Source organism: Syngnathus scovelli, unplaced genomic scaffold (assembly GCF_024217435.2).
Source record: "Syngnathus scovelli strain Florida unplaced genomic scaffold, RoL_Ssco_1.2 HiC_scaffold_44, whole genome shotgun sequence".
NCBI classification, from domain to species: Eukaryota; Metazoa; Chordata; class Actinopteri; order Syngnathiformes; family Syngnathidae; genus Syngnathus; species Syngnathus scovelli.
The window spans coordinates 7,896-15,500 of NW_026061538.1; the positions used below are offsets into that span (position 1 = coordinate 7,896).

Below are 7,605 nucleotides of genomic sequence, written 5' to 3' on the forward strand. Positions count from 1 at the left end.
GGCCGAAAATAGCCCCCGCCGAGCGGATCGGCAGTTTATAAGCACCGCGGAGGTGGTCGCGGCGCCTCATTCGACTTCCAGCGGACGGCGAGCCCGCGCACCCGCCCGGCACATCCGGGAGGCCGTGCGCACGAGCCAAGTGGCCGAAAATAGCCCCCGCCGAGCGGATCGGCTGTTTATAAGCACCGCGGAGGTGGTCGGGCGCCTCATTCGACTTCCAGCGGCCGGCGAGCTCGCGCACCCGCCCGGCACATCCGGGAGGCCGTGCGCACGAGCCAAGTGGCCGAAAATAGCCCCCGCCGAGCGGATCGGCTGTTTATAAGCACCGCGGAGGTGGTCGCGGCGCCTCATTCGACTTCCAGCGGCCGGCGAGCTCGCGCACCCGCCCGGCACATCCGGGAGGCCGTGCGCACGAGCCAAGTGGACGAAAATAGCCCCCGCCGAGCGGATCGGCTGTTTGTAAGCACCGCGGAGGTGGTCGCGGCGCCTCATTCGACTTCCAGCGGCCGGCGAGCTCGCGCACCCGCCCGGCAACTCCGGGAGGCCGTGCGCACGAGCCAAGTGGCCGAAAATAGCCCCCGCCGAGCGGATCGGCTGTTTATAAGCACCGCGGAGGTGGTCGCGGCGCCTCATTCGACTTCCAGCGGCCGGCGAGCTCGCGCACCCGCCCGGCACATCCGGGAGGCCGTGCGCACGAGCCAAGTGGCCGAAAATAGCCCCCGCCGAGCGGATCGGCTGTTTATAAGCACCGCGGAGGTGGTCGCGGCGCCTCATTCGACTTCCAGCGGCCGGCGAGCTCGCGCACCCGCCCGGCAACTCCGGGAGGCCGTGCGCACGAGCCAAGTGGCCGAAAATAGCCCCCGCCGAGCGGATCGGCTGTTTATAAGCACCGCGGAGGTGGTTGCGGCGCCTCATTCGACTTCCAGCGGCCGGCGAGCTCGCGCACCCGCCCGGCACATCCGGGAGGCCGTGCGCACGAGCCAAGTGGCCGAAAATAGCCCCCGCCGAGCGGATCGGCTGTTTATAAGCACCGCGGAGGTGGTCGCGGCGCCTCATTCGACTTCAAGCGGCCGGCGAGCTCGCGCACCCGCCCGGCACATCCGGGAGGCCGTGCGCACGAGCCAAGTGGCCGAAAATAGCCCCCGCCGAGCGGATCGGCTGTTTATAAGCACCGCGGAGGTGGTCGCGGCGCCTCATTCGACTTCAAGCGGCCGGCAAGCTCGCGCACCCGCCCGGCACATCCGGGAGGCCGTGCGCACGAGCCAAGTGGCCGAAAATAGCCCCCGCCGAGCGGATCGGCTGTTTATAAGCACCGCGGAGGTGGTCGCGGCGCCTCATTCGACTTCCAGCGGCCGGCGAGCTCGCGCACCCGCCCGGCACATCCGGGAGGCCGTGCGCACGAGCCAAGTGGCCGAAAATAGCCCCCGCCGAGCGGATCGGCTGTTTATAAGCACCGCGGAGGTGGTCGCGGCGCCTCATTCGACTTCCAGCGGCCGGCGAGCTCGCGCACCCGCCCGGCACATCCGGGAGGCCGTGCGCACGAGCCAAGTGGCCGAAAATAGCCCCCGCCGAGCGGATCGGCTGTTTATAAGCACCGCGGAGGTGGTCGCGGCGCCTCATTCGATTTCCAGCGGCCGGCGAGCTGGCGCACCCGCCCGGCACATCCGGGAGGCCGTGCGCACGAGCCAAGTAGACGAAAATAGCCGAGCGGATCGGCTGTTTGTAAGCACCGCGGAGGTGGTCGCGGCGCCTCATTCGACTTCCAGCGGCCGGCGAGCTCGCGCACCCGCCCGGCAACTCCGGGAGGCCGTGCGCACGAGCCAAGTGGCCGAAAATAGCCCCCGCCGAGCGGATCGGCTGTTTATAAGCACCGCGGAGGTGGTCGCGGCGCCTCATTCGACTTCCAGCGGCCGGCGAGCTCGCGCACCCGCCCGGCACATCCGGGAGGCCGTGCGCACGAGCCAAGTGGCCGAAAATAGCCCCCGCCGAGCGGATCGGCTGTTTATAAGCACCGCGGAGGTGGTCGCGGCGCCTCATTCGACTTCCAGCGGTCGGCGAGCTCGCGCACCCGCCCGGCACATCCGGGAGGCCGTGCGCACGAGCCAAGTGGCCGAAAATAGCCCCCGCCGAGCGGATCGGCTGTTTATAAGCACCGCAGAGGTGGTCGCGGCGCCTCATTCGACTTCCGGCGGGCGGCGAGCTCGCGCACCCGCCCGGCACATCCGGGAGGCCGTGCGCACGAGCCAAGTGGCCGAAAATAGCCCCCGCCGAGCGGATCGGCTGTTTATAAGCACCGCGGAGGTGGTCGCGGCGCCTCATTCGACTTCAAGCGGCCGGCGAGCTCGCGCACCCGCCCGGCACATCCGGGAGGCCGTGCGCACGAGCCAAGTGGCCGAAAATAGCCCCCGCCGAGCGGATCGGCTGTTTATAAGCACCGCGGAGGTGGTCGCGGCGCCTCATTCGACTTCCAGCGGCCGGCGAGCTCGCGCACCCGCCCGGCACATCCGGGAGGCCGTGCGCACGAGCCAAGTGGCCGAAAATAGCCCCCGCCGAGCGGATCGGCTGTTTATAAGCACCGCGGAGGTGGTCGCGGCGCCTCATTCGACTTCCAGCGGCCGGCGAGATCGCGCACCCGCCCGGCACATCCGGGAGGCCGTGCGCACGAGCCAAGTGGCCGAAAATAGCCCCCGCCGAGCGGATCGGCTGTTTATAAGCACCGCGGAGGTGGTCGCGGCGCCTCATTCGACTTCCAGCGGGCCGCGCACTCGCGCACGCCGCCCGGTTCAAATTTTCTAAGTGCAACGCACAATGAGATGCATGAGAAACGGCCTTGGTTACCATCACATTTGAAGCGATGAATACGAAGTTAAATTTTATGACTCGGTGTATAAGTCGAGGTCGATTTTTTTCGGTCGATTTTGGATCGAAAAAGGTCGACCAATACACCGGCAAATACGGTATATATACTTATTATAAATGTAGTATTTATTTATATAGATTTATTGTTTATTTATATATATAAAGGCAGGTCCGCAAAAATATTTCTGACGCGTAGCCGGTCCGTGGCGCAAGAAAGGTTGGGGACCACTAGTCTAAAAGAATCTGGCCGTAACTGGAATAGGGTTCTACGCGAATGCCCAATGGAAAAGTGAAGTGCACAAAACCTGCATTTGGCTGTATCAAAATAAATGTCATGAAAAAGGTAAAAACACTACATGGAAGCGCAATGTGTTGTGCTGGGTTCTTTTACAAGTAAAGACTGCTGCTTTGAGTTCACAGGGAGCCATGCTCTTTATTCACTGTACATAGAGGTTTTGAACTCGTGTTGTAGTTTCAGTGTCGGAGTTCAAACTAGGCTTGCAGTTTCCGAATGCCATTCGTGATGGGTGTTGTAAAAAGGTCTTGGCTTAAACGATTGAAGTGCACATAAGAAAAAAAAAAAAAAAAAAGAGCTTGAAGTGCACATAAGAAAAAGAAAAAGCTTACAGCACCTCGTATTCCCAGGCAGTCTCCCATCCAAGTACTAACCAGGCCCGACCCTGCTTAGCTTCCGAGATAAGACGAGATCAGGCGTTCTCAGGGTAGTATGGCCGTAAGCCGTGAGGTGACCCAACATTTTGCATTTTATAGACACAATCGCCCCTGAAACTAGCGAGCAAGCCAATGAAGCCTTCAAAACTGCTTCGGCACATGGAGACCAAGCATCCTGCATTAAAAGACAAACCTTAACCACTTCGGGTTTCATTGTCTCCGATTACGCCTGGATGGGACCGGCTCGTTTCTGAGAAACAAGCTCGGTGCTCCCAATAATTCAACGTAATGGTGACTTTTATTTTTATGTGGTTTATATTTGTTTTTATGCCAGTCGTATCATTTTATTTAATCCTATTTATATATATTTATTATAAATGTAGTATTTATTTATATAGATTTATTGTTTATTTATATATATAAAGGCAGGTCCGCAAAAATATTTCTGACGCGTAGCCGGTCCGTGGCGCAAGAAAGTTTGGGGACCACTAGTCTAAAAGAATCTGGCCGTAACTGGAATAGGGTTCTACGCGAATGCCCAACGGAAAAGTGAAGTGCACAAAACCTGCATTTGGCTGTATCAAAATAAATGTCATGAAAAAGGTAAAAACACTACATGGAAGCGCAATGTGTTGTGCTGGGTTCTTTTAAAAGTAAAGACTGCTGCTTTGAGTTCACAGGGAGCCATGCTCTTTATTCACTGTACATAGTCTGTCCTCTAGCGGTAAAAACGTGAACTGCAATGCTATGGCTGTCGCCACACAATGTAGGTTTTAAACTCGTGTTGTAGTTTCAGTGTCGGAGTTCAAACTAGGCTTGCAGTTTCCGAATGCCATTCGTGATGGGTGCTGTAAAAAGTTCTTGGCTTAAACGATTGAAGTGCACATAAGAAAAAAAAAAAAAAAAAAAAAGCTTACGGTAACTGGTATTCCCAGGCGGTCTCCCATCCAAGTACTAACCAGGCCCGACCCTGCTTAGCCTCCGAGATCGGACGAGAGCGGGCGCTCTCAGGGTAGTATTGCCGTAAGCCGTGAGACCGCTCAGAATTTTTCATTTTATAGACACAATCGCCCCTGAAACCATGCCAAGCAGCGGCGGGACTTGATGGCTGTGGTAAAAGTTTCCTTTCACAATTGACGTGGGAAAAAAAAAAAAAAAAAAGGCTTTCAGCACCTGGTATTCCCGGACGGTCACCCTTCCCTTTTGTTTTTCTTTTTTTTTTTACAACCAGGGCCCCCCTCCGCGAGTCGTCACCTTATCGTGGTGGAGGGGTTTGCGTGCCCCTATGATCCTAGGAGCCATGCTGTCGGGGGCTTCATGCCCCTGGTAGGGTCACCCATGGCAAACGGGTCCTAGGTGAGGGGCCAGACAAAGCACGGCTCACAAGCCTCTTATGATGAGTAATATAAATGGACTTAGTTTTCCCTCGCCCGGACGCGGGTCACCGGGGCCTCCCTCTGGAGCCAGGCCTGGAGGCGGGGCTCGAAGGCGAGCGTCTGGTGGCCGGGCCTTCGCCCATGGGGCCCGGCCGGGCATAGCCCGAAATGGAAACGTGGGTCCCCCTTCCCATGGGCTCACCACCTGTGGGAGGGGCCGAAGGGGTCGGGTGCAATGTTAGCTGGGCGGCAGCCAAAGGCGGGGACCTTGGCGGTCTGATCCCCGGCTGCAGAAGCTGGCTCTTGGGACATGGAATGTCACCTCTCTGGCTGGAAAGGAGCCCGAGCTGGTGTGCGAGGCAGAAAGATTCCGACTAGATATAGTCGGACTAGCCTCCACACACAGTTTGGGTTCCGGTACAAGCCCTCTCGAGAGGGGTTGGACTCTCTTCCACTCTGGAGTTGCCCACGGTGAGAGGCGTCGAGCAGGTGTGGGTATACTTATTGCCCCCCGGCTGGGCGCCTGCACATTGGGGTTCACCCCGGTGAACGAGAGGGTAGCCTCCCTCCGCCTTCGGGTGGGGGGACGGGTCCTGACTGTTGTTTGTGTCTATGCACCAAACAGCAGCTCAGAGTACCCACCCTTCTTGGGGTCCCTGGAGGAAGTGCTGGAGAGCGCTCCTTCTGGGGACTCTATCGTTCTACTGGGTGACTTCAATGCTCACGTGGGCAATGACAGTGAGACCTGGAAGGGCGTGATTGGGAGGAACGGCCCCCCTGATCTGAACCCGAGCGGTGTTCTATTGTTGGACTTCTGTGCTCGACACGGATTTTCAATAATGAACACCATGTTCAAACATAAGGGTGTCCATGTGTGCACTTGGCACCAGGACACCCTAGGCCGCAGTTCGATGATCGACTTTGTAGTCGTGTCATCGGATTTGCGGCCGCATGTTTTGGACACTCGGGTGAAGAGAGGGGCGGAGCTGTCAACTGATCACCACCTGGTGGTGGGTTGGCTCCGATGGTGGGGGAAGATGCCGGTCCGACCTGGCAGACCCAAACGCTCTGTGAGGGTCTGCTGGGAACGTCTGGCAGAATCTCCTGTCAGGAAGAGCTTCAACTCCCACCTCCGGCAGAGCTTTTCCCACGTCCCGGGGGAGGCGGGGGACATTGAGTCCGAGTGGACCATGTTCCGCGCCTCCATTGTTGAGGCGGCCGACCGGAGCTGTGGCCGTAAGGTCGTTGGTGCCTGTCGTGGCGGCAACCCCCGAACCCGCTGGTGGACACCGGCGGTAAGGGATGCCGTCAAGCTGAAGAAGGAGTCCTATCGGGCCGTTTTGGCCTGCGGGACTCCGGAGGCAGCTGACAGGTACCGGATGGCCAAGCGGAACGCGGCTTCGGCGGTTGCTGAGGCAAAAACCCGGGCGTGGGAGGAGTTCGGTGAGGCCATGGAGAATGACTTTCGGACGGCTTCGAGGAAATTCTGGTCCACCATCCGGCGTCTCAGGAGGGGGAAGCAGTGCAACGTCAACACTGTTTACAGTGGGGATGGCGTGCTGCTGACCTCGACTCGGGACGTCGTGAGTCGGTGGGGAGAATACTTCGAAGACCTCCTCAATTCCACCTACACGCCTTCCATTGAGGAAGCAGGGCCTAGAGACTCTGAGGCGGATTCTCCAATCTCTGGAGGTGGTCGCGGCGCCTCATTCGACTTCCAGCGGCCGGCGAGCTCGCGCACCCGCCCGGCACATCCGGGAGGCCGTGCGCACGAGCCAAGTGGCCGAAAATAGCCCCCGCCGAGCGGATCGGCTGTTTATAAGCACCGCGGAGGTGGTCGCGGCGCCTCATTCGACTTCCAGCGGCCAGCGAGCTCGCGCACCCGCCCGGCACATCCGGGAGGCCGTGCGCACGAGCCAAGTGGCCGAAAATAGCCCCCGCCGAGCGGATCGGCTGTTTATAAGCACCGCGGAGGTGGTCGCGGCGCCTCATTCGACTTCCAGCGGCCGGCGAGCTCGCGCACCCGCCCGGCACATCCGGGAGGCCGTGCGCACGAGCCAAGTGGCCGAAAATAGCCCCCGCCGAGCGGATCGGCTGTTTATAAGCACCGCGGAGGTGGTCGCGGCGCCTCATTCGACTTCCAGCGGCCGGCGAGCTCGCGCACCCGCCCGGCACATCCGGGAGGCCGTGCGCACGAGCCAAGTGGCCGAAAATAGCCCCCGCCGAGCGGATCGGCTGTTTATAAGCACCGCGGAGGTGGTCGCGGCGCCTCATTCGACTTCCAGCGGCCGGCGAGCTCGCGCACCCGCCCGGCAACTCCGGGAGGCCGTGCGCACGAGCCAAGTGGCCGAAAATAGCCCCCGCCGAGCGGATCGGCTGTTTATAAGCACCGCGGAGGTGGTCGCGGCGCCTCATTCGACTTCCAGCGGCCGGCGAGCTCGCGCACCCGCCCGGCACATCCGGGAGGCCGTGCGCACGAGCCAAGTGGCCGAAAATAGCCCCCGCCGAGCGGATCGGCTGTTTATAAGCACCGCGGAGGTGGTCGCGGCGCCTCATTCGACTTCCAGCGGCCGGCGAGCCCGCGCACCCGCCCGGCACATCCGGGAGGCCGTGCGCACGAGCCAAGTGGCCGAAAATAGCCCCCGCCGAGCGGATCGGCTGTTTATAAGCACCGCGGAGGTGGTCGCGGCGCCTCATT

The 7,605-nt window shown here is 60.3% G+C and overlaps 2 pseudogenes; both read right to left on the minus strand.

The window, feature by feature from the left end:
- Window positions 1-3,479: 3,479 nt before the first annotated feature.
- LOC125968107 (5S ribosomal RNA) lies at window positions 3,480-3,598 on the minus strand (annotated as a pseudogene).
- An 843-nt stretch (window positions 3,599-4,441) lies between these two features.
- Window positions 4,442-4,560, minus strand: LOC125968102 (5S ribosomal RNA; annotated as a pseudogene).
- Between the last annotated feature and the right edge of the window lie 3,045 nt (window positions 4,561-7,605).